Here is a 27,842-nt window from a genome sequence, read left to right as displayed (position 1 = left end):
AGCAGACAAGTTTTGCTTCTGCTATCTCGTCGCCAAGGACTTTGCTTCTTCCCTTTGAACTGGGAAAAAGATAGTCTAAGGCTTGTACCTTCTTCGAGGAGGGAAACTTCGCTCTCTCTCTCTCTCTCTCTCTCTCTCTCTCTCTCTCTCTCTCTCTCTCTCTCTCTCGTTCGCTAGAGAGATTGTTACGCCTAAGTTTTTTTCCCATAGAGCTGGGAGAAAGCTTCGTTTTAGGGGATGTTCCTTCGGAAGGACTTCTCTCTCGCGAACGAGAGAGATTATTACACCTAAACTTTTTTCCCACAGAGCTGGGAGAAAGCTCGTCTTAGGCACAGATTATTACGCCTGCGCTTTTTTCCCATAGAGCTGGGAGAAAGCTTGTCTTAGGCAATGCCCTTCTTCGGGAGGACTTCTCTCTCGTTCGCGAGAGAGATATTATTATGGCTACGCTTTTTTCCCATAGAGCTGGGAGAAAGCTTGTCTCAGGCGATCTCCTTCGGGAGAACTTTCCTCTCGTTCGTGAGAGATAACTTGTAGGAGTTTGTGGATCCACCATGGGTGGTGGTAGAGCTTTCTCCAAAGCCGGTTTCCCCTTCGGGGGGAGCAAGTCTCTCGTTCTCGAGAGAAGACTGCCTCTGGGCACCGGCGGTCCCCCTTTACGCTTATGGTTCTCCTACAGGGGTGGAGCGAGATCCTTATCTTAAGTGACGTTCTCCTTCGGGAGAACAAACCTTCCCTGTGGAGGTGTGATCTTTAGATCTTTGAACCTGCTGGTTCTCCTTGACCCTTCGGGGTCTCTTTATGATCATCCTTTGGGCTGTTTGGGCTCTCGTCATGTTGATCCTGCGGGTTCTCATGACAGTAGGAGTTCTTCGGGACTCCCTCGTGCTGATCCTTCGGGCTCACACGACTCGAAGCCTTCAGGTTCCAGTTACGCTGAACCTTCGGGCTCTTGTAACGATGGTAACTTTGAGCCTTCGGGACCTCGTGCCATCAGTCACGCGGACCTCTCGGGGTCTCGTGACAGAGGAACTTCTGTTCCTCGTTATGCTGACCTTTTGGGGTCACGTAACTTTAGTTACACTGAACCCTTTGGCTCTCGTAACTTTAATCACTGACATTTTGGTGTTTTGTGACAGGGAAACTTTGGTTTCTCGTTGCGCTCACCCTTCAGGGTCTCGCAACACAGGCTACGTTAGGCCTTTGGTCTCTCGTGCCGTTAGTCATGCTGACCCTTTGGTGGCTCATAACAGAGGAACTTCGGTTTCTCGTTGCGCTGACCCTTCGGGGTCTCGCAACACAGTACACGCTGAATCTTTGGGTTCTCGTGACCCTAGTCATTATTAGTCTTACCAGTATGACAGAGAGTTTTCGTACTCTCGTTGTGGTGAGCGTTCACGCTCGCACAACCTACGCTACCGTGAACCTTTGGGTGATCGTAGCAATGAGCTCAATCCTAAGCGCCAAAAGTTTTATTCTCACGACAGAGAGTTTTCAGACTCTTGTCATTCTGAGAGCTCGCACGCGTGCAACCAACCTTATGCGCGCAACCTATCCTGCGTGCAATCAGTGCTATGTTGAAGTGCGCGAACAACTCTTCTATGCGCGAACAACTCTTCTATGCGCGAGTGTAACCATCTCGTCGCCCGCGCGCGTGTTCATCATGGTTCGTGCGTTCGGTGAAGTGTTCGCTCGTGTGCACAAGAGTTTTACTCTTATGACAGAGAGTTTTTTAACTCTCATCGTGCGCGCCTGCAACAATCTTGGTAAGCGAGTGCGCGACCATCTCGGTTTGCGTGCGGCGAAGTATTCGCGCGCGCTCAATAGTTTTACTCTTATGACAGAGTTTTTGAACTCTCATCGCGCAAACACGTGTGCACCTGACCATCTTGGTGCGCGCGTGATCATCTCAGTGCGTTCAACCAAAACTACGTGCATGACAACTGTCATCAAGAATTTTACTCATATGACTGAGAGTTTTCGAATTCTTGTCGCGCAAAGTGTTTGCGTGCGCGTAACCATGTCGGTACACGCGTGCCCGCTTGACCATCTCGGTTCGTGCGCGGCTAAGTGTTCGCGCACGCTCAATAGTTTTATGACAGAGTTTTCAAACTCTCGTTGCGCGAAGTGTTCGCTCGCAAGAGTGTTACTCTTATGACAGAGTCTTCTGACTCATTACCCAAGTATTCGCGTGCAAAAACCTGGAGGGATGCCTGATGCCTAGGGGTTCCCGTCTCTCTACAGGTAACTATGACAAAGTTCCTTTTGGTTCTGGTTCGGGGTTCACGTAACATGATTCCTGAAGATTTCATCAGGAATTGGGAACAGAGTTCCAGTGGGCTCTCGTCACAACATCCCTTAGGGTTGCGAGAAAGGAATTCACCAATAGATTCTGAACCCCTGTGTTCTCGTCGCGCTGAATTTCTCGGTTCTCACAATCCAGAGTTTTTTCTGAAAACTATTGTCGACCCCCCCTTCCCTACCGGGATGGGAGATGGATCTTTCCAGCATAGGGCGACTTGTTACGTCACTCTACACTCCCAGCTGATGACTATGTGAGCTAGGCTGTTCTTGCCAGCATCGATCCTTAAGTTTTTGAAAGAACCACCGTCATCTTCCCTCCACCCTCCCACTTCTAGTGGTTGGGTTACCAGGCGGCTGGTGTTATTTTCTCTTCATCGAGAAACCCCCAACTGCCGGGACGGAAATTAGCGGAGAACAAAACACTCTTTTCATTCCAGTTCATTTCCCCTGGCACCTGCCTGAATTAGACGGTAGTTTTCTTGCTAGCGAGAAAGCGTTCAATGGCAACTCCTTCGGGTAATCGGTCGATGGCAATCTACAGTATGTCTGGTCTGTGGAAGCAAATCTCCACATATGAGACTTCACACTGTTCGGGAGACTCTCGTTCCTGAGAAGTCTTACAGAACTTCAATGGGTGTTGTTAAAACTTCATAAAGGCCATAAGCCTTCCCAGAGCATGTGCTCTAGCCAAGACAAAACCGTGAGGTTATTGTCTTGAACTCGGGTTCTACTGTTTGATTGAGTCAGCTGCTCCCGTCATTGTACCTTGGGTACGACGACTTGCCGTTTTACATGATTGGCTTCCGAGACTTTTTATTCTACCCTTGCAGGGTTATTTTCTCAAACAATTAGTCCCGAAGGAACAGTGTTAGCTGATGTTAAAGAACGATAGCAACAGCGTGGGGAACTTTTCATTATGTTTACTAACGTTTCAAACCCCGCCCACAGGTAACGAGACATCCGTGTCTGTGTATGAACGCTGGCTAGCCCCTCCCATAAAGAGGCGGGGCAAACCAAAGGAGAAATGATCGCTTTTATAACTGTATATTTTGTTTGAGAACATGTTTGTTCTCATTCAAGAAAATATTACAGTTATTCTACGATCAAAAATTCCTTGGGCAAAAGTGTTGCGATTCGTCACACATACATTATTCCCGCAACCGGATTCGTTGCAAATGTTTCCTGGAGGCAGAGAATACGCATGCGCTAGTGCAGATGGACAAGTACATATGCGTGCAAGCCAGCTTTCTGCCAATAAGGGTTATGTACATCTTGCAATTAGAACTCCGTTCTATTAAGTTGTATAGCTATATCCCTTACTGAAACCAGGTTATTCATTACATTACTTAGCTACTTTTCTTTAACCAGATGTACGGCATTTACGTTCTGCCTTGTAGACACTTTTTTCTTTTCTCCCTATCGGAAGTATTAGTTTCCCACAATAACTGACCGGAAACTTCCAATAAACATATCTGTCCCCTAATAGGGAACATTCAATACTAATTCTATTTTACCGATCGAAGACGGAGAAGTGCGAACGTTTTCGTACTAAAAAAAAGGAAGAATCTCAGTTACGAACGTTTTCAACATTCTCCAACTGAGTTTCGGACACATGTATGTTTGTCATGCTCACAGTTCGGTGCTACTACTACGTAGTAGACTTATTACCCATCCAACAATAAATTGAAGATACATCTCAATCTCCTCTTGGGGTTGGTTGGATGCATTCGGTAATTACCGACCAGTTTTCTGTGCGGAAGGCAATCTCTATGGAGATTTGCTCTTATAACATGAGCTGTACTGATTAACTGGTTTACCATTGGGTATCAGGATTATTTGGCCAATCACTCAAGATTGGTGTCAGTTAGAGGGTGGACAGCCTCCTCCCCTTCATTGCAAGAACGTGCAAATAGTTGCACGTCTCAACATCACCTCGAGATGTGTTTATTGCTATGCAATCTCCCCTCCCTACCGCTGGACGAACCGCGGAGCGGGGTGGCAGACTAGAGCTTCTGCAAAGAGGCCTATCTTTTCGTCTCGCCTCAGGATCTGATGCTCTCTTAAATACATAAAAAAGAGGGGGTGGGGGGGTAGGGGCATATGCTGCACCATTCCATCCTCGTCCGTTGGTCCGATTCAGAAAGGTACCTGCATTCACCTCTCTTAGAGAACCATCTAGCAGTAGGCAGCCTCAGATGGACAGAGGACAGCTAGGCGCCCCCATCCGCTCGCGTCATTCTGGTACAGGAATGTGCTTGCAGGTAATCTGAACAGACCACTCAGATAGTGGGCTCCTATTGTCTTAACTTTGTGAGGTCCCCGACTTTGGTCATGCTTGCAATGGCCCTGAAATTACGGCTCCTGCTCAACCTTTCACCAGGCCCTTGAAGAAGATGTATTCCAAGATCAGTGGGACAGCTTAGAGGTGTACAGTGAACCCTCGTTTATCGCGGTAGATAGGTTCCAGACGCGAGTGCGATAGGTGAAAATCCGCGAAGTAGTGACATCATATTTACCTATTTATTTAACATGTATATTCGGACTTTTAAAACCTTCCCTTGTACATAGTACTGTTAACAAACCACCCTTTAATGTACAGAACACTTAATGCATGTACTACAGCACCCTAAACTAAAACAGGCACAAATATTAAAGGCGATTTTATATCATGCATTTCCTAAACACCTAAAAAGCACGATTAAAAATGGCAACCAATGTTTTGTTTACGTTCATCCTTGATCATAATGAAGAAACAAACTCATTTAGTGTACACATATATGTATAGGTTAGTTTTTGCATCGATTATATTGATTATACAGTATGTTGAATTTTTTTATTACCAATGTTTTACTTTATTTTCCTTAGGACTTCCAAATGAAAAGTTTTTCTTTATGATGCCGCCTGAAACGACGGCGTCATAAAGTACTGTACGCTCAGTAAACAACCACGCTCAGAACAAACAAGGCATTTAACGCGCATGATGATAGTGACAAATAATGATACAATACAGTATTTACAGTAAAAGCATTTACAAAATATGTTACTGTACCTTACAAATATAATTTACAGTATCTATATAAAATCATACAGTACTGTACAGTACATATTGTACGTAGCAAAGCAGGAAAACAATTTACTAGAGAGAAAGAGAGAGAGAGAGAGAGAGAGAGAGAGAGAGAGAGAGAGAGAGAGAGAGAGAGAGAGAGAGAGAGAGAGAGAGAGAGAGAGAGAGAGAGAGAGAGAGAGATTGTTTTATGTACGTACTGTAAATGTAAATTTAAAAAAAAATCAATTTACGAGAGAGAGAGAGAAGAGAGAGAGAAGAGAGAGAGAGAGAGAGAGAGAGAGAGAGAGAGAGAGAGAGAGAGAGAGAGAGAGAGAGAGAGAGAGAGAGATTGTTTTACGTACGTACTATAAATGTAAATTTTAAACAAAAGAAATATGATAGGTTACAACATGTAGACTTTTAAAACCTTCCCTTTAACTTAATGCATACAGTACGTACAGTACTAAACTATAAAACAGGCACAAATACAGTTTTAGAATGTGAGAATATTAAAGTAAAAAATAAAGATTGTTACTGTACTCACCACGAAAGAAGTTGAAGAAAAACTTGAATGATGATGGCGATGAATTTGCTGCACAGTAGAAATGATGATGATGAAGCTGATGGTGTGTTCTACTGTGCAGCCAGGTAGTATTTTACGTCTCTTCAGACGGAGGTGTCTTTTCCTGGGACACCTCTTCAACTTCTTCCTGGGAAACTTCTTCAATTTCTTCCGAAGGCGTACTAGCAGGAGGAACTGGCTCTTTTTTGCGAGGCTGGAAGAACATTGTGATCGGAAGTTGTTGCCGCTGCTTCTTTTTTCGATCTAAGAGCATCTTGTAGGGAGTCATTATGTCATCAACCTTGTTGCAGAATTGCATCGACCGAACCATATCCTCGTCCCAATCTTGCAACATTTCTTTCAACTCCTTCGTATGGTTGCAGCCCTTGGCAAGCCGTTCTAATGTTAAGCCCGTTTCTTCGACATTTTCTTGGGTCTCTTCCTGGGTTTCACTCTCTTCTTCGCTTGCCGATTTCGTCAGGTCTTCGAGGTCTGCGTCAGTTAGGGGCTGGTAATGGCAGTCCAACAACTCGTCGACGTCTTCAGTCGTCATGTCGCCAAACCCGTCACCTCCAATTATGGCAGCCAACTGCACAGATTTGCGTATTGCAGGGTGTTGGATTTCAGCAGGTGTAAATCCCTCGTCGTCGTAAACAATCTGGGGCCATAACTTCTTCCAGCTCGCATTCACAGTTGCAGGTTTCATCTCTTGAAGTGCCTTCTGAATATTTTGCAGGCACGTGGCTATGGTGTACTGCCGCCAGTACGCCTTCAAGTTAAAATCTTCATCCTCATTATCTTGGGCAGCATCCACACACGCAACGAGGTCCGCCAAAGTGTTCTTCGTGTAGAGGGCCTTGAACGCCCTGATAACCCCCTGGTCCATCGGTTGAATTAATGACGTGGTTGGGTGGCAGGAACTCAACCTGAATGCCCTCATGCAACAGGTCAGTTGCGTGTCCACCAGCGTTATCCATAAGGAGAAGGATCTTGAATGGCAAGCCCTTCTCTAAGAGATATTTGCTGACTTGCGGGATAAAACACTGATGGAACCAGTTGGAGGTCAGCATCTTCGTAATCCATGCTTTTTGATTATGCATCCAGTACACGGGAAGGAGATTCTTATTTTTATTTTTCAAAGCGCGAGGATTTTTCGACTTATAAATAAGCCCCGGCTTTAGCAAAAATCCAGCAGCATTGCCACACATCACGAGGGTAACGCGATCCTTGAATGCTTTAAAGCCAGAGGCTTTGGCTTCCTCTTTGAACAGGAAAGTTCGCGACGGCATTCTCTTCCAAAACAAGCCGGTCTCATCCATATTAAAGACTTGTTCCGGCTTGTATCCACCTTCGGCGATAATATTCTTGAATGTCTGGTTCGCGTAAGTTTCAGCAGCGGCAGTGTCAGCCGAAGCAACCTCGCCATGCAGGGAAACGCTTTTCAGAGCGAAGCGTTTTTGAAACTTCGCGAACCATCCTTTGCTGGCGGAAAAACGTTGTTTCTGAGGCTGGGAATCAGTGGATGTCCCTGGTTGAGGATCATCTGCATCATCATCTTCTTCAGCATGGTTGCCGTCGTCGTCTTGAGGTTCCTTTGCAGCAAAATTCTCATACAAGCTCAAAGCCTTTGTTCGGATGGTGTTCGTATCCAAGGCTATGGTCTTCTTCCGGCAGTCGGCAATCCACACAGCTAAAGCACCTTCCATGCGTACGATCGTTTTATTACGCGTTGTAACGACTCGCTTCGCTGATCTGCTAAAGGTGATTGCAGCCGTCTTTCTAATGTTTGCCTCGTCCTTCTTGATATAGCGAACAGTAGATTCGTTGATCCCAAAATGGCGCGCAGCGGACGCCTAACTTCTACCATCTTTTAACATATCGAGAAGCGTAACCTTCTCAGCAATCGTCATCATCCTTCGGTGGCGTTTAGGCTCACTACCAGCATTAGTAGAAGCAGAACGCTTGGGAGCCATTGTACAGTAGGATTTGGCAAAAAGTTCAACTTGAAAAGGTCGCACACAGCATAGATTAAACTTCACAAACTTAAGAACGTCTACTCAGCGATACGCGGGAACAGAGAGTGGACGACCCGGGCCCGCGAGAACCTAGATGCTGGAAGCTGGAGATGATGGCAAAACACCAATCACAGGCTAGATAACAAAACTTGAGTTCTGATTCGTCATCTATCAGCGCTTGAACCAATCACAACCCGTCTTACAGTATATGATGCGTAGGTTACCAACTCCTACAAGATACCCCGCGCATACCGTACGTACGTATTAATAATAATAATAATAAATAATGATAATAATACAGTACAGTACTGTAATAATAATAATGATAATAATAATAACAATCATAATTTTATTAACAACAACAACAATAATAATAACAATAATAATAATAGCTTTACGTATGCTACAGTATTTTATTCTTTTGTAGGATGTGTGTGTCTCTCTCTCTCTCTCTCTCTCTCTCTCTCTCTCTCTCTCTCTCTCTCTCTCTCTCTCTCTCTCTCTCTCTCTCGTACGCTTATTCGAAATGTGATTTTTGCAACAAAGAATATTATTGGATGCAGTACTGTACTACGTATGTATACATACAAAAGATTCATGGAAAAGAAGCACATCCATTACATTTGTAGTACGTACAGTAGTAGCCATCAGCAGCCTTACACCATTCTAATATTGTATGACTGCATCTGATTTGCGTTTCATGTTCGATTTAATTTTACTACGTACTGTATACAGTACTGTACTGAATTATCGTATGATAATAATACAGTAATAATAATAATAATAATGATAATAATAATAACAATAATAATTTTATTAACAACAACAACAACAATAATAATAATAACAATAATAATACACGTAATAGCTTTACTTATGCTATTTTATTCTTTTGTAGGATGTGGCTCTCTCTCTCTCTCTCTCTCTCTCTCTCTCTCTCTCTCTCTCTCTCTCTCTCTCTCTCTCTCTCTCTCGTACGCTTATTCGAAATGTGATTTTTGCAACAAAGAATATTATTGGATGCAGTACTACGTACGTATACATACAAAAGAATCATGGAAAAGATGCACATCCATTACATTTGTAGTATAGTAGCCATCAGCAGCCTTACACCATTCTAATATGGTATGACTGCATCTGATTTGCGTTTCATGTTCGATTTAATTTTACTACGTCCTGTATACAGTACTGTATTATCGTATGATCACATTCTCTTTTCGTGTTTTATTTCTTTCTGTGCTGAATTATACATCATATGTAATGCAATGAACAATCAGCAAGAGCAGATATTACTAATTACAGTATTAATGGAATTACAGGTAACAAAATATCGTATTTGGGGGTCTTCAGATTTCGCGGTATTTTCGAATTTTCCGGAAAATCCGCGATATGTATATATATGGGTTATGGAAAAAACCCGCGAAGTGGTGAATCCGCGATGGTCGAACCGCGAAGTAGCGAGGGTTCACTGTACACCTTTTTTCCCCCATTTGGTCTGGTGAGAAAGTCCTCAACCAAGTCAGGATAAGCAAGTTCTTATCAATGACTTCAATAGCTTCGCTATGGCATCCCGCGGAATGGTTCCCGGACCTTCTGCAGCTCGTGACGGAGTTCCGAGGGATCTTCCTCCACGACACGATCTTCCAAGCAGCCACATGCTAACACTTTCCTAAGCCGTAGCTTTGCTTTGATTTCACGCCTGGGACGATCCTACCCCACTTCTCTCAGAGAAGCCTTTCGCAACGAGTTGCGGAAAAGATGTGTATGCACCTCAGACACTTTTCAGCGTCTGTCTTCCAGACAAAGTGTTCGGTCCTTTGTGACTGATGTAGTGGAAGGGGATTCTCTCCCATCGATGCCTTTACGTATACAAAGTTTGAGATAATTTATCCCCCGTCGGATCTCAACCTCCTCCTGGGAACGCGGTTAGGGTCCATCAGTCCCTGAAGGCCCCTCTGTACTAACCTTTATACCAGGCAGCAGATCGCTTCCTTACATGGAAGACGGCCCTTTCTACTCACTTGGGCTTTGACCAAGAGAGTTCGTTGTATGATCCATCTTCTGATGTCTCCTACTCTAGGAGACGGGGAGAAGTAATCCTCTGTGGCCTCCCTGAGTAGATTGCCAAGACTCTAAATCCGAGTGTGCTGTACCCTAGGTGCAGCCCATTTCAGAAAGAGTCTTCGTTTGGTAACCAAAGACCCATCAACGGGGGTTTTATCCAGTGAGGAGTCTGTGATTACCTTAAAAGAACGACACCAGCTCGCCCCCGTGTGTCGGCACTCTTGACCAACACGGGGAAGGTCAAGAGTAGGATCTCAAGGATTTCCTTCCCCTCTGGGATCGGAATTCTGTTGAGGTTGCTCTCAATCTGGACCCTCCTCCATCCTAAGACCCAGAACTCATAACGTCAGTGGCGTTTCTACGTCCCTGGCGTTCAAGAAACTACTCTGGCACAGATACTGTAAGTGGGCATGTGGAAATGTTCACGGCCCACTACCTGCAAAGACGTAACCCACAAGAACATGGAGACCTTTTCCATCGGTCCTGTGGTGGTCGCACAACAGATGGTCTAAACACCTCAGGCTCCTTGATGGACAAGTAGCAGTGGGTTGATGACTGAGGTTACCCAGATTAGTCCTGGGTTAATGAGTAAGAATGACTGGCTCCTTTCTTCCTTTTACCTTCTCCCCTCTGGGGAAAACAGCTCCGCAAGTCTCAGCATAGCCGACCTCACCTCGCTGCAGGTAAGACTCATTTCCCTTGTGCCTCCTAAGTGTAGAATAATACTTTGTTACATCCCTAATACCTTTTAAGAACAATAGGTTTTGTACTCAAGTTCCCATGTTAAAGACAAGCCACACTGTTAGTTCCACTCACACACAAGCTTCTACAGGCCGCTATCAGTGCATTACTTCATATCGGCACTTGATTTTAGCGAGGGTAGGGTGCCTTCTACTATCGATCACAGATCGAAATAGAGAGGACCCCGGGTCATGACCAAGGCCAGTTGTTGAGGACTTCCTTCCTCCTAAGAGTAAGTCACCCCTATAAATAACGGAGGATCTACGCCGAAACAAATAACATATTTGTAAGTATTTTGTATTTTTCCTAGTATACAAACCTGGAGCTATTTATACAAATTGACCCGCCACCCTGTCCCCCGAGAAGTCCTGCGATAAAGCAAAGTGGCTATACAGCCGAGAAGTGTGAGTGAGCGCGGTAGCCAGTCTACCCCACCCCCCATCCGCTAACTAGCGGATAGAGTAGTTATCCCTCACTAGAATTATCATGGCTCGTCTTTCAGCTACGCCGAAATTATACCCCTATAAATAGCTCCAGGTTTGTATAATAGGAAAAACACAAATTACTAACAAATTTGTTATATTTTTTAACAGGAAGGGAAGATTCATATAATCCTCCTTTTACCGGAAGAGAATTTGATTCCGCTCTTACTACAGTAATTGTAACGATACAGCCCCTGGACCCAATGGAATTCCATATGCAATGATTAAACATGTACATTTTAATACAAAGTTAGCTATTTTAAACATTATTAATAGAATATGGCATGATCATAGTTATCCAAGTGTTTGCGATCTAGCCATTATTTGTTCCGTAACCGAAATACAAACCACGCTATTTACATTGGGTATTACTTTCGGCGTAGCTGAAATGACGAGCCATTAGATTTTAATGAGGGTTTCCTACCCCACGCTAGTTAGCAGGGGTAGGGGGAGGGGTAACTTGCTACCCCTCCCCCCCTCACACACCGGTGAAATGTCTCGCTTCACTTTTGGCTCGGACAATGAACAGACGTCTCTGTCTTCTTCCTCGCTTGGCAGCCATTATTTGTTTTGTCTTTACTTAATCACTTACTTTTCTTTTACTCAATATATATGCAAACATTTTTTCGTGTTTATGTATATATTTGAGTATAGAAATCAGTAAGTTTCCTTTTCAGAGTTTGTGCTTGTGTGTGTAGTGTACGATATCTCCGTGGAGCCCCTCGGTAGTTAGGCCACCATGGTGTAATTTCATGGGTCATATTCGAGTTTGACTACGGTCTTTCTCTCTCTCTCTTTGAGGTCGTTCACCCTTACTACGTTCCCTTTACTACGTCTGAGTAGCTTCCTTCCCGTGTGGGTGGGGTTGCTACGCCGTACGTTTTGTCTCAATTAGTTTATGAATCTAATTGTATTTGTTGATTTTTCAGCTTTTGTAGACCCTCTTAATGAGAGAATGCCTTGATGAAGTCATTGAGCTTCAGCACAGCATTTCATTCCCATGCTGAAACTTGGTGACGGGCAAGAGGGCTCTCGAACTTGGGGAAATTGCTCCCCAAGTTCGAATCTAAATTTCTCTCTTTCACCTTTTTCTTTTTCTCAATATTACTTCGACCTTATCCTAATTTCATAAACTTTCTTTAGTCTTGCTTTCCAAACTCTGAGAAAAATTTCCCTCATTATATGTGTGTATATATTATGTACATATATATTTATTATTATTATTTTTTTTTTCTCCTATGGCTTGGATGTTTTTACATCCATTGTAGCCCCGGCGGGGATGTTCATACATCCTTTATTGCTGCCTGCTTTGATGAGTGGGAGGAGGTATCACGGTTGGGAGGTTCTTGCATTCAAAGCTATATGTGAGAGTATTGGATGATTTCAGCCATCCCGAAGATGGTTGCGCCCTAACCATCCCTAGTCTCTTACGCGTCAGCTATCTCCTACGCGCCCGCGCGATTCTTCGCCTGCGCGCCAGCGTTTTGTTAACGCACCACCGCTCGCCAACGCGCCGTCGCTTGCCAACGCGCCATCGCTTGTCGACGCGTCATCGCTTGCCAACGCCCCTTCACTCGCATACGGGCCATCGCTCGCCAAGACGCGCCATCGCTCGTCAACGCCCCATCGCCCGCCTACGCCCCATCGGTCTCCCGACCGCCTGCGCTCGCCCGCGCGACCACACGCCCACGTGCCCGCGCGACCGCACGCCCACGTGCCCGCGCGCCTACGAGCATGCGCTCCAATGTTCGCCCGCGCGCCTACACGCATGCGCTCCAATGTTCGCCCGCGCGCGAACCAACGGTATTCCATCGCGCGAACCAACGTTGTTCCATCGCAGGAACCAACTGTGTTCCGTTGCACGAACCGACGGTGTTCCGTTGCGCGAACCGACGGTGTTCCGTCGCGCGAACCTACGGTGTTCCATCACGCGAGTGCCGGCTTGATTCCTGCAGTAGCCATTGCTTGCCTACGGGTCATCGCTCGCCTGTGAACTTCGGATTCCGACCACCAGCTCTCGCCCTTCCTACCACGCTCGCCCTTCCTACCACGCTCGCCCTTCCTACCACGCTCGCCCTCCTTCTGTGCTCCAAGCGCATGCGCTCCCTCTCGCACTTTCGTCTGCGCTCCTGCGTGCCCGCGCACGGGCGCTTCCACGTTCGGCACGCGCGAACCATTGATTTACCATCGCGCGAGTCCCAGGGCGATTGCGACCGCGATTTCCGTCGGGGTTTCGCAACACGGCCAGCCTGGCGAGTCTTATGGAGCGTATTTCCAGAACACGGTCTAAACCCTGTAAACGCAGAGCATGGCACATGCAAGAGCAGGAAGAATCTTCAGGGAGGTCTGTGCAACATTCTTCTTTCCAGAACCTGGGTTAGCCCTTCCCCGTCATTCCCTGGAAGGGTCTTGCTAGGGAGCTTTCCGTTCGAGATTTCTCCGTCGGGCAAGGGGTGACTGGTTAGCCCTTCCTCTTCTCCATCTCGTGGAAGGGGCTTACCAGGTCCTTTCCCTCCTCGGTTGCGACCCGAGGTTTTGTACAAGGAAGCTCCAGGAAGATCATGGGTACTTTCCTCCTCTCGGGCTCAAGCACCTTGGCGTTTCGTCGCCAAGTTTCGAACTTGCGGGCAAAATCGATGTTGGAGCATCTAGACGCAGTGATCGAGGGCTTCCTCTCGGGTGTCTCATCCGTGGATGTCGACAAGCTCAGACACTCTTCCATCGTTGGGAAGAGCATGTTTGAGCCCAAGGACAGAGACATAGACAGCTGTTGTGCGGAGGAAGTCGACTTCCGTTTTCACTCCTCCAAGGCGCTTTCTTCCAGACCCTGCAGGCCTCCGACGCCTCTTCATTCAGCCTCGTCAGCCTAAGTTATCGGACCGGCTACGGCAGCTAAGACAAGGTGTACAATAGCAGTTCCTTCCTGTCAGGGACAGGTAGCATGGAAGGCTCTCCCGGGGAGGCATAATCCTAGAGGGAGCGGCAGAGTTCACAAACTCTAGGATTGGCAACCCCCCCTTGCAGGTCTCACGCTGGGGGGATGCCTAAGGTTACTCGTCCGGATAACAGCTTCCTGATGCCGATTCCTGCACGGTCTCCGTGATCAGCCAAGGATATCACGCCTCGCTCTTACCATCTCTCCGTCACTGTCAGCGAATCCAGTGTCACTGAGCCTCTATGCCATTGGGTCGACAAGAGGTTTGCCCGTTGGGCAGAAGGATCCATGCCTTAGGAGAAGGTCCTCCATAGGGTAGTCGACGGCTCCCCCCCCCCCCGGCTTCTTCAGTTGATCCTTTCTGCTGGGAAAGCATCTGAGACGGGAGTTCCGTCGTCGACCTCTCAAGTTTGTCGAACAAACTTCATTCAGCGTGGAACAGCAGAGTCGATCAGACTGGTAACGAGGCTGCAGGACTCCTTAGGCCCTGGATCGGGAGGACGGGTACCTCCAGGTTCCATTCCATCCATCTTCCAGGAAGCTCTTGGAATTCAGCCTAGACTACAGGTGTTCCTGCTTAAGATGCGGTGTGGCGATCCCGCCGCGGCATCGCAGGTTTTTTTCCCCAGAGAACTCTCCCTGCTTTCCTCATGGCTGCTCAGGATCAGGCTTCTGCCTCCTTCGCTTTTTGGAGGTCTGGTCAACTCAGGTAGGCTCGGGTTCGACCTTCTTCGGCACCAGGACAAGCTTCCGGGTCTTTACCAAGAGTGTGGGATCATGGTAATTTGCTAGGAGCCTTCTCTACTTCTGGAGTATCTAGCCATGATATTGAGAGAACGGCCATACCACGTTGAAAACACCGCTTCTCGTCCGATCAGCGAAGTTAAGCAACGTTGGGTCTGGTCAGTACTTGGATGGGTGACTGCCTGGGAACACCAGATGCTGTTGACTCCTTCTCCGAGCCTTCCCTTCAGTTGACTGTGGCAAGGCTGAGGAGAGTCGCAGTACCTGTTCTCGGTCAAGCAGAGCTTTCAGCCCTACCTTGGAACGTTTCCCGGGTCTCTTTTCCTCATTGACCCGTCTAAAGTCCCGAACGGTCGCCTCAGGATAAGTTCCCTCTGAGGCGGCCCAAGTTTCAGTGGTATCAAAGCAACGATTAACCGGACTTTCTGGCCCCTATGGGACCAGCGGAACGTTTAGACCTGCAATGGGGGTTGACCTATGGAACCTCTTGATGGGAGTGGATATTCTCGTTCATTCCCCACATTTTGATGCTGTTCTCGGACTCGTCAGAGAAAGGGGGGGGGGCATGTTGCAGTTCAGGCCTATGGTCAGGACCTGAACGGTACCTCCCCATCATTCAGGCAGGCTTAGGGGCCGTAGTCTGGCCCCTCTACAGATCCTACAGTTCCTGCCGAGTCGCTCTGTGCGCGACGACTTCATGGTACTGGCGTATTCCAACCAGCAGTGGCGCATTTTCTTACCGTCACATCTTGCAGTAGAGATACTGAGATGATCCAAGGTCCTCTCAATACCACTATCTGCTCGCTCATTCCGGGCAGAGGAATGTTCTCTCCGACTATCTGAGCAGAGCCTCGCAGATAGAGAGTACCTGGGGGTCTTTGGCCTATAGTAACCAGCAAGTCCTTGCCTGGGGGACCTGATTGCGACAGCCTGGAACTTCAAGCTTCCTCTGTTCTCAGACCCCAAGACACTGGCAAGATGCTTTCCAGTGACGGTGGGACAACATCGACGCCTGCGTCTTCCCACCATTGTTGTCTGTTGAGAATGGGTCTCGACAAGACCAGGTTGTCTGTCAACTTTTCGATGGCCCTGAGAGTTCCGCTGTGACTATACGCAGAACGGTTTCCGGACCCTCTGCTTCCCCTGACGGAACTCCCGGGAGAGCTTCTTCCACGGCACAGGCTACTCAAACAACCACACTACAACATCTTTCACGAGCCGTTGCATCGCTTCGGCTTCACGCCTGGAGACACTACGCCGCCTCCTCAAGAAGAGACAACCCGCTACAGTCGCGGAGCGGAGGTCGCGTCACCTGCGATAGTCATCCGCAAGGGTCTACCAGGCGAAGTGGAGAGTCTTCTGTGGTTGGTGTCGTGGGAGAAATACCTCTTCCCTTGAGGCGTCTTCTCCAGCAATAACGGAGTTATTGCTTTTCGGCGGGAGGAAACTTTTCCGCTCTCGGCAGTGAAGCCTATCGCTCAGCCTTTCCCTGGCCTTCAGGCTGAAAGGAATAGACTTTTTCCTTCCCGCTGGACCTTTCTTCGCTCATGCGAAGCTGCGAACGTCCCTGCCCCCAGTCGGATTGAGACCTCCTCCATGGAGCATGGTTCGAACTCTTTAGTCCCTTAAGAGATCTTCTCAAGAACTATTACGTCAGGCCTCTGATCGTATTCCGTCTTGGGGGACGGTGCTCCTGCTCACTCTGGCCTCGGCCAGTGTGTAAGCAATCTTTTTGGTCTCGTACGACTCCGCCCTTTCAAGAGAATAGGGGAAGGCAACATTCAGGTTCACTCCTGAGTTGTTTTCTAGACTCAGAATCTTGGAGTCCCGGACCTTCGGTTCGACTCCTTCAAGATTTCGAGTCTCCGTTCTGTATCAGATGACCCAAACCTTCTCCTTCTTGCCAGTAAAGGAATCGAGGGGTTATCTTTGAGAACAGCTGCAGTTTGTCCTCACGTGCAGCCGGTTTGGGAGCACAGGGAGGACACGGGAGAGTCACCAGTATACCTCTTCAGCTCGGACTCAAGGACATTCATTTCGACCTGAATCCAGACCCTCCCCCGTCACATCGCCCTACAGCACGATGTCAGATACATCGCAACGTCCCTCGCCTTCGAGTAGAATTACTCTGTGACGCAGGTGCTACAAACTGGAGTCTGGAAGCGTCTAATGACCTTCGCAGCCCGCTTCCTGCAGGACGTGACCCACGGGAGTATCGATACGTTTCTATCGCTCTGTGGTGGCTACACAACAGCTGGTCTAACCTCAGGCTCCTTTTTAGACAGGTAGCAGAAGGTTGAGGGCATTGTTATCAGGTTTTAGTCTGCATGAACGAAAGAAGTATGTCTGGCCCTTACTTCTTTCTTCATCGTCCCCTCTACTGGGGAAGCAGCATCCTGGTCTCTGCTGCATAGCTGACCTCAAACCTCTGCAGGTAAACCATGCTTCCTTGTGTTCCGAGTATTGAGTCAATACTGTCGCGTCCCCCATACCCTGACGAGGTGGTATTGGGAATGTCCTAACCCAGAGTTCCTTCTGGAACTCCAGGTCAACTGCCTAGGACGGGTCACACTTTCTTCCTTCACACACAAGCTTATGTAGGCCACACGTTTCCTTGCGGAGCAAGGAACTTGTGAGGTGCAGGGACTCCTTTTCTCGAGTGCGACTCACTCGGATTCTGAGTCCCCGGGTAAAGCCAAAGCCAGTATGGCTGGGGACTTTCCATCCTTCCTAAGGGGTAAGTCACCCAATGTAAATAGCGTGGTTTGTATTTCGGTTACGGAACAAATGACAAATTCGGAGATAATTTGTATTTTTCCTAACCATACAAACCTCAGCTATTTACACATATTTGCCCGCCACCCCTGTCCCCCAAGTCAAGTCCTACCTCTAAGTGAAGTGAGACATTTCACTGGTGTGTGAGGGGGGAGGGGTAGCAAGCTACCCCTCCCCCTACCCCCGCTAACTAGCGCGGGGTAGGAAACCCTCGTCAAAATCTAATGGCTCGTCATTTCAGCTACGCCGAAAGTAATACCCAATGTAAATAGCTAAGGTTTGTATGGTTAGGAAAAATACAAATTATCTCAGAATTTTTCATTTTAGCCTTTTTAAAACCCGGTAAGGACAAGTTTTTAGCAGCAAACTACCGTCGTATTGCATTGACATCTTGTTTATGTAACTTCATGGAGAAGACCGATTCAAAGTAGATTCAGAAAAATGCACTCGACGACTGATGTGTTGACACGACTTGAGTCCTTTATTTGTGAAGCCTTTGCTTCCAAACCGCACCATATGAGTATCTTTTGACCTTGAAAAGGCATATGATACCACATGGAGACACAGTATACTTGAAACAATTCATGAATTAGGAGTAGGAGGAGAGCTACCTCTATTTATTCAGTCATTTCTTTCACGTAGGATTTTTCAAGTAAGAGTGGGGGAAGCTCTATTAGAGGGGAAATGTCAGGAAGAAAAAGTTCCTCAGGGTAGTGTGCTGAGTGTAACCCTCTTCGCACTAGCAATTAATGAGATATCCTCAGTCATTCCCCGGGATGTTCTCTCAACATTATTTGTGGATGATCTCTCCATATCATTTTCTGGAACTAGAATGGCAATGGTTGAGAGAAAACTACAACTCTCAATTGACAAAATTACTCAGTGGGCCGATAAGAATGGATTTTAGTTCTCAACAAGTAAAGCTACTATTGTCCCATTCTGTCGTATCCGGGCAGTACATCCAGACCCGGATATATACATTAAAGTTCAACGTATCCTATTTGTAAGTGAAGATAAATTTTTAGGTTTGATATTTGATTGTAGGCTTACGTGGGTGCCTCACTTAAAAGCGTTAAAAGCTAAATGTCTTGAGGCTCTGAATCTTTTAAAAGTATTGTCCCATACATCATGGGGGGCAGACTGTAATACTATTTTAAAATTATACAAGACCTTGATTTTTTCCAAAATTAGTTATGGATGTGAAATATACACTTCAGCAACCCCAAGCCGATTAAAGATGTTAGATTCATTACATCATGCTGGAATTAGATTGTCCACTGGAGTGTTTAGAACTTCGCCTATTACAAGTCTCCTTGATGCTGGAGAATTACTTCTAGACCTTTACCAAAAGTATTCTATCATTTGGTATTTGTTTAGGTTGCAAAGACTCCCTAACTCTTTAGCCTTTCAGACTGCAAGCCTTGTAAGACACACATCATACGTTGAGTTGCGCCCTAAATCTCCTCAACCTTATGGCTTTTAGGTGAAACAATTATTGAACAGTCTGAATATAATTAGAAGTAAGGTGCTTCCATTTAAGGTATCATCAACGCCTCCATGGAAATTACCAGAGGTATCTTTTTGTAAATATTTTATTGGAGTTAAGAAGAATATGACTGACTTAGAGTCCTGGTCTCTTTTTATGGAACATGTTGCAGAACATAGGGGATCGACTTTTATATATACTGATGGCTCCAAATCTGATGCTGGCATTGGATTTGGAGTACATAGTAATGATTTTAATTGTAGAGGTGCACTTCCTCTAACAGCTTCCATATTTATTGCCTAACTGTATGGCATACTAACCGCTATTGAGAAAATAGTGTTAGAGAAGGAGGGTAATTTTACCATTTTTAGTGATGCAAGGAGTGTCCTTAAGCTTTAGAAGTTTTTAATTCTAGTAACCCTCTAGTTTTAAAGATTTTAGAATCACTTTTTATTATTGGTCAGAGAGGTATAATAGTTCAATTTTCTTGGGTTCCAGCACATGTAGGAGTGTCTGGGAATGAGAAGACAGATTTACTGGCAAAGAATGCTGCATCTGAGTTGCTACCAAGAAGGTATCCTATTTCCTGTAATGATTTCCTACATAACATCAAGAAATTGTTTTGTAATAATTGGCAACAGCACTGGGATAGTCTAGATTGCAATAATATGAGAGAGGTAACAAATGTCTTTTTCTCCTTGGAGATATAACATGATGCCCCGAAAGTGGAAGATGTCGCCTTGTCGTTTCTGCATTGGTCACACACGGTTGACACAAGTTTTTTTTGAAGGGCCAATAGCAACCGTATTGCAACGACTGTTTAGATTCTTTAACAGTGAGGCGTTTGTTGACCGAATTCCCCAATTATAATAACTTAAGAAATAGATATCTCTTTGAGGCTCGAGGTGAGGATGGCAGGTTCATCCTGGCCAAGATCCTTGGACATGATTTGTCGTACAATGCTATTGGCATTTTTAAATTGATATCAGAAGTAGGTCTTCTTAATGCTATTTAACTTTTATAAAATATTTACTTCTAGTGGCATTTTTAAATTTATATCAGAAGCAGGTCTTCTTAAAGCTATTTAACTTTTATAATATATTTACTTCTCTGGTTTTAATTCAATATTTTTTTAATCTTTATTTATAATAAACGATATCGGTGTCAATGACCTTCAATGTCAGGATGCCAGAGAACTTCAATTCAATCAATCAATCAATCAACACAGGATAGTCTATTAACAGTGCAGGGAAGAGCGAGTGATAAGATAAGAAATCAAAACTATTGTAGTGTACGAGCGTGTATGTAACGTGCGGTAGACTGTTATACAAGTGGTCATGCATGAATAGTAATTACAATTAACCATGGATCATCTCGTTGGTCCTTGCAGATGTTCCAAAATGTGGATGATACCATAGATTTTCTCAATAGAACTCTTCACACAGCTGGAGTGCATTTCATTCCAAAAACAACAGGTCTGTTCCATCAACGACCAGTATCTTCGTGGTCTACCAAAAGTTTGGGTTTGCATAGATCGACAAGAATTGCAGGAAAAAGGTGCCGCAGAAATCACACTGAATAGGATATTGTAACCTACAGGAAATGCAGAGCACAATTTCGATGAGCAATGAAGCAGCTGGGCTTCAGTTGCAGATGTACTCCACCAATTCTCTACCTATATTAAAGAATAATGCTCAATTTATTATTAATCCTATTGAAGTGAGTACCCTTTTAAAAGAGTATCCCAAAAGTCAGAAGTCTATGTAGGCTACCATTTTAGGTGTAGAGAAGAAAAAATACTCGACTCCACATCTAATAAAGAAGAAACATACAATATCCTATTTACAGAGAAAGAATTTAACTCTGCCCTATCATCATGCACCGATATAGTCCCAGGCTCACACGAATTTCCTTATACAATGGTTCAGCAAGTGTATAATAACGCTAAACATTTAATCATAATTATCAACATGGCAAGATCATAGTTTCCCAACAGTTTGGGAACTAGCCATTATTTTAGCATTTTTAAAAACCTGGAAAGGTCAAAGTATAATTGCAATCTACTGATCAATTGCATTGACATGTTGTTTATGTAAAATCATGGAAAAGATGGTGAATGTAAGACTCATATTGATATTATTACTACTACTACTACTACTTGGTAAGCTACAACCCTAGTTAGAAAAGCAGACAGCTATAAGGCCAGGGGCCCCAATAGGGAAAATAGCCCAGTGAGGAAAGGAAATAAGAAAAAATGGTATTTTCATTTTAAAATAAATTTTTAAATATACTTACCTGGTAGTTACATATATATAGCTTAATCCCGCCGATTCGTCGAGCGTACGGCAGAAATTCAAAATTCGCGGCAATCGCCGGCAGGTGGCCAGGGGATTGTACCTGTGCTCCCTCTATCCAGGTACCTGGAACCATTCCCATTTGTCCTCAGAAATTCCATGCCCCTGTTTTCAGAGGGGAGGAGGGAGGGACCTTTTATATATGTAACTTCCAGGTAAGTATATTTAAAGATTTATTTTAAAATGAAAATACCATTTTTAAATATGTAACTTCCCTGGTAGTTACTTATGTATAGCTGATTGACACCATTGGCGGTGGGTTAGAAAAGCGCAACACCGTCAGGAATTCGTATAATTATTAATCTCTACAAATTAGCTGTACCAATAATCTGGTTCCTACCTGATAAGGAAGCTGGCTTCATAGTTATCCTGCCTCATTTGCCTGCATTCCTTGAGAGACACAGCGATGCACCCAGGGGGCTGTATAAAGTCTCTGTGGGGCTGTCACACGGTCCTTGACCTTAACATGACTAGATCACCACCCTTGCTATCCTGGCATAGCCATGGACAATGATCTGACCACCTGACCCAAAAACACACTAAAAACACACTCCATAAAACCTAACTTAGACTTGCATCCCAGACTGTGGAAGGTTGCAACAACCTTCACAGACAACCTGTGATATCAAGTTCAAGAAAAAGCAAGGGTATATAATAAAAGGTTATAGGTTAGAGGCAGTAGTACCCTCTTCAACTACGGCGCCGGAGGCAACGTACTGACCCAGGGAACAACACTCCTCATATTGGGTCTGTACCTCTTTAAGGTAACAACCTGCGAAGATTGACTTGCTTTGCCAGAATGTCGCTTCCAAATTGATTTCGTAGACTTGTTGTGTCTATAAGCCATCGGAGTCGCCACAGCTCTTACTTCTTGTCCTTTGACTTTGAGGATTGGAAAGCTTTTCTCGTCACAGTTCTGGTGAGCCTCCCTTATTAAATCCTTTATAAAGAACGCCAGTGCATTCTTTGACTAGGGTAACGAAGGTGTCTTCACCGAGCACCAGAGGTTATCTGCCTGTCCTCTCAGGTTTTTGGTCCTCTGCAGATGAAATTTTATGGCCTTCACTGGGCAAAGGCCTCTCTCCTTTTCTCGTCCTACTAAATGAGATAACCCTGTAATGGTAAAGGATCTGGGCCATGGCTGCGAAGGATTCTCGTTCTTGGTGAGAAAACCTGGTTGTAGAGAGCAGACTGCATTCTCTCAATTTAAGCCTACCTTTTTGCTAATGGCTTGCAATTCTCCTATCCTCTTGGCTGTCGCCAACGCAACCAGGAATAGGGTCGTCTTAGTAAGATCCTTCCACGAAGCCTTGTCGAGAGGTTCAAACCTGCTCGAGGTTAAAAACCAGGACTACATCCAAATTCCAAGAGCAGGTTGGGTTGTCCTTCCTCTTAACTGTCTCAAAGGATCTTATGAGGTCCGAGAGATTCTTGTCTCCTGACACGTCAATATGTCTGTGACGAAAGACGAAGGTTAGCATGCTGCGGTATCCCTTGATGGTTGATACTGCTTGTTTCTCTTGTGTTCTTAAATGTAACAGAAAATCTGCCAGTTGAGTTAGAGAGGTACTGGAAGAAGAAATATTGTTAATTCTGCACCATTCTCTGAACACATCCCACTTAGATTGGTACACCTTGATTATGGCCGTCCTCCTCGCTCTCGCGATTGGTCTTGCAGCTTCCCTTGAAAAGCCCTTCGCTCTTGTCAGTTTTTCGATAGTCGAAAGGCAGTTAGATTGAGAGCGAGGAGATTTTAACGGTATCACTCCATGTGTGGCTGTCTGAGTAGATCGTTCCGACAAGGTAACGATTTGGGGGTGTCTACTAGCCACTCCATCACTTCTGTGATCCAGGGTGTCATGGGCCAAAACGGAGCTATCAGGGTCATGCGGGCGTTGTTCAACTCTCTGAACTACTTCATGATGACTCTGTCTAGGATCTTGAAAGGGGGAAAGGCATACGTGTCTAGTCCTTCCCACTCCATGAGGAAGGCGTCCACTGCCACTGCTTCCTGGTCTGGGACTGGAGAGTAATAAACTGGTAACCTCTTTGTTCTCTGCATCGCGAAGAGGTCTATTGATGGTTCTCCCCACAGATTCCAAAGCTTGCTGTACACCTCGTGATGTAGGGTCCACTTTGCCGTGAGAACCTGTCTTCCTCTGCTGAGAAGATCCGTTCTAACATTCTTCTCTCCCTCTATGAAGCGGATTATCAGAGTTATATTTCTCGCTTTTGCCTACAGTAGAAGATCTTTTGCTGCCTCGTAAAGGGAATCCGAACAAGTGCCTCCCTGTTTCCTGATGTAGGCCAACGCTGTGGTTTTGTCTGCGTTGACTTGAACTAAATTGTTCTGGACTTCCTCCTGGAAGTGCATTAGTGCTAGATGAATAGCCACTACTTCCTTGACGCTTATATGCCTTTCCTTCTGATAATCTTACCACAGACCCGAGATCTCGCCCTTCCCCAGTGTTGCACCCTACCCCATGTCTGATGCGTCTGAATACAACACTAGGTCGGGGTTCTTCTGTTGAAGTTTGAGGCCTTCTAGGAGTTTGTTGGGGTCGTCCCACCAACTCAACTAATTCCTGATTCCCAGAGGGATCGGAATCCACGTCTCTAGGTCTTGGTCTCTTGTCCAATATGTTGAGAGGTGGAATTGCAGTGGACATAGATGAAGTCTTCCCAGGGATACGAATTGCTCGATTGAGGAGAGGGTCCCCAGCAGACTCATCCATTCCCTCACCGAGCAGGTCCTCCCTAGGAAGGGCTTCACCTTTCTTAAGCATTCTAGAATGAGTTTCGGGGCTGGAAAAGCCCGAAAAACCACTGACCGAATCCTCATCCCCAGGTATATGATGTCTTATGAAGGCGTCAGTTGTGATTTGGCCAGATTTACTACCAGACCTAGCTGTTGCGTCATGGACATTATCACTCGTAGATCCTCCAGACACTTTTCTTGCGACCTGGCTCTGATTAGCCAGTTGTCCAGGTACATTGATATTCGTACCCCTTTCAGATGTAACCAGAGAGCCACGTTCGATACCACTCGAGTGAAAATGTAAGGAGTCGTGCTTAGTCCAAACAAAGTTCCTGTAGTTCGGGTGAATTGGGACGTGAAAGTACGTGTCCTGCAGATCTATCGACACCATCCAGTCTCCTTGTCTGGTGCCTGCTAGGACTAACGCAGATGTCTCCATAGCAAACTTGACTTTGCTCACGTACTTGTTCAGTGGTTTACGTCCAGAACGGGTCTGCAACCCCCCAAGTTTTTTGGAACCAGAAAAAGTCTTTTGTAAAATCTCTGACGAGGGGTCCTCTACCACTTCTATTGCTGCTTTTGACAGCATCTGGTTTACATGCTCTTGAAGAGCTTCTGCCTTTCTCCCCAAGTATGTAGCTGTCAACTCTTAACGGCTCTGGCGAAAGAGGAGGCCTTCTTAGGAAGGGGATTTTGTATCCTTTCAATACATCGACTGTCCGGTCGTCTGCTCCCCTTTGGCTCCACTCTTGCCAGTAGTGGGATAACCTGGCTCCCACGTGTGTCTGGAGGTAGTAGAGCTTACTTTCTGGATTTCGGTTGCTGCTTTGTGTATTTACGAGGTTGTCCTCCAGCAACCATTCTCTGACCTCTCTCGAAAGGGCCCTCCCACAAAAGGGCTGGCGCGTGGGAGGACTTTCCTTCTCCCTCCTGGCTAAAATGTTTGCCGGAAGAACTTTCTTCGTAGTCTTGGTAATTAGATCTTGTGTTGTTTGTTGCGCAAGAGTTGCCGACAAGTCCTTCACTACATCTGAAGGGAAGAGGTGATTGTTTAAAGGAGCATACACGAGCTCTGCTCTCTGAGCGAGAGTCAATCCTGACGACAGGAAAGAATACAGCCTACATACTCTCATGTTCAGACAGGTACCTTGTCCTGCATTGACCTATCAGTTGCAAGCTCTGTCTTCTCAATTTTAATTGGAGAACATTAGATGATTGGTATACTAGTGATCATGCACCAATTATTATAAACACCAACAATAGTCCACCTTTACAGAGATCGCCTCGATGGAATCTTGATAAGGCGGACTGGACTAGAATGTGGGAGCTAAGTGAAATTGAAGGAAATGCAGAACAGTTTGAAAGTGTTGATGATGCCGCAGATTTACTTAATGGAACTCTTCAGACAGCAGGAGTCAACTCCATTCCCAAAACAACAGCCATATTCATACGATGACCAGTCCTCTGGTGGTCATCAGAACTAACTGCCTTACACAGAGCCACAAGAAAGTCTTTAACTTGATTGCGCATGCGCCGTACTGAGGAGAATTTAGTCATATACAAAAAATGTAGAGCACAGTTCCGTTGTGCCGTGAAAGAAGCTAGGCGCCAGTTTTGGATGTCATTTGTTTCCTCCATAACAGTAGAACACCGACATCATCTGTGTGGAGGAAAGTAAAAAAGATAGCAGGCAAATTCACCCCAAACCCACCACCGGTGTTAAGGGTAAATGGCCAGTATATGACTGGAGCAACCGAAGTTAGCAATGCCCTGGCTGACCATTTTTCAAATGTATCGTGCAAGTGTGAAGCAGCTCCTGGTCACCAGTATAGGAGCTTTGAAGAAAAGAAAGTTTTATTTCGCAACAAGAAAGCAAGTCTCATATAATTCTCCTTTTACTGAAAGAGAATTTGATTCTGCACTTGCTACGTGTAACAATACAACCCCTGGACCCAGTGGAATTCCATATGCAATGATTAAATATGTACCTTTTAATACAAAGTTATTTATTTTAAGCATTTTTAATAAAATATGGCATGATCATAGTTATCCAAGTGTTTGCGATCTAGCCATTATTTTAGCCTTTTAAAAACCCAATAAGGACAAGTTTCTAGCAGCAAATTATAGGCCAATATCATTGACATCTTGTTTATGCAAAATCATGGAGAAGATGGTTAATGTAAGACTGATGTGGTACCTTGAAAAGAAGAGTATTTTATCACCCATTCAATATGGATTCAGAAAAATGCACTCGACTGATGTGCTGATACGACTTGTGTCCTCCATTTGTGAAGCCTTTGCTTTCAAACAGCACCATGTGACAGTCTTTTTTTTTTATCTTGAAAAGGCATATGATACCACATGGAGATATGGTATACTTAAAAGAATCCATGAGTTTGGATTAAGAGGAGAGCTACCACTATTTATTCAGTCATTTCTTTCACTTTGAGTTTTCCAAGTGAGAGTTGGGGAATCTCTTATCAGAAAGTAAATGTCAGGAAGGAAGAGTTGCTCAGGGTAGTGTGCTGAGTGTAACCCATTTTGCACTAGCAATTAATAGGATATCCTCAGTCATTCCCCAGGATGTTCCCCTAACATTATTTGTGGATGATCTCTCCATATCATTTGCTGGAACTAGGATGGCTTGAGAGAAAATACAACTCTCTATTGACAAAATTATCCAGTGGGCCGATAAGAATGGATTTAAGTTCTCGTTAAATAAAACTACAATTGTCCATTTCTGTCGTGTCCTGGGAATACATCCAGACCCGGATATATACATCAAAGGTCAATGGATCCCATGTGCAAGTGAAGCTAAATTTTTAGGGTTGATATTTGATTGTAGGCTTACATTAGTTTCTCACTTAAAAGCATTAAAAGCGAAATGTTTTGAGGCTCTGAATCTTTTAAAAGTATTGTCCCATACATCACGGGGGTAGACCGCGAGTGACATTTTTAGATTTATTTCAGAAGCAGGTCTTTTGAAAACTATTTAACTAATATAATGAAATCTTCACTTAAATGGTTTTAATTGAATTCTCTTTTATTTTTCATATATAATAAATGCTATTGACGTCAGTGACCTTAGATGTCAGGATGCCAGAAATTTTCAATCAATCAATCAATCAACACCAGTCTCACCTGTCTTACCACTCGATGCCGTCCACTGGACCATTGTCCAGTTTACTTTTGAGAGTAAACTGGATAAGGATGCGGCTGGCCGTCAATTTCATGAGAAGCTGCCTAGGATTCCTGAACATCTTAAGGTTGCGTCGTAGGCCAGACAATGGTTGTCAGTGTCGATGTCTCTAGTGCTTCATGGAGATGTGATTGGGAATTTTGCAGATTCCTTAGTCTTTCCTTTATGGCAAAAACTCATTTAGCCACCTTTATGAAGGACCTTTATGCATGTTTTTACCCCATCGACCCTGTAGTGAGCATGTTCGTGACACACCTATCATCCGCCACGAGCTGAAACGTTTCATCGCCTCTAGCATCTGGGGAAAAGACCTGTTTCCTTAGAAGGTAGAGAAGGAAGTTATGGATAAGGCTGTCGCAGAGCTTAGAGCCTTTTCC

The 27,842-nt window shown here is 45.2% G+C and overlaps 1 protein-coding gene and 1 non-coding gene across 3 annotated transcripts in view; both read left to right on the top strand.

The window, feature by feature from the left end:
• LOC137615280 (diacylglycerol kinase delta-like) overlaps positions 1–27,842 on the top strand; it is a 359,466-nt gene that overhangs the window by 73,080 nt on the left and 258,544 nt on the right. The gene's annotated exons all lie outside the window — the stretch shown is intronic.
• LOC137615588 (5S ribosomal RNA) lies at positions 14,982–15,100 on the top strand. The gene has a single exon (XR_011039254.1). It is a non-coding gene; the product is annotated as a 5S ribosomal RNA (ribosomal RNA).

Source organism: Palaemon carinicauda, chromosome 21 (genome assembly GCF_036898095.1).
Source record: "Palaemon carinicauda isolate YSFRI2023 chromosome 21, ASM3689809v2, whole genome shotgun sequence".
Lineage (NCBI taxonomy): Eukaryota > Metazoa > Arthropoda > Malacostraca > Decapoda > Palaemonidae > Palaemon > Palaemon carinicauda.
Note: the sequence above shows the minus strand (reverse complement) of the source record. Positions and strands in the feature narration are given on the sequence as shown.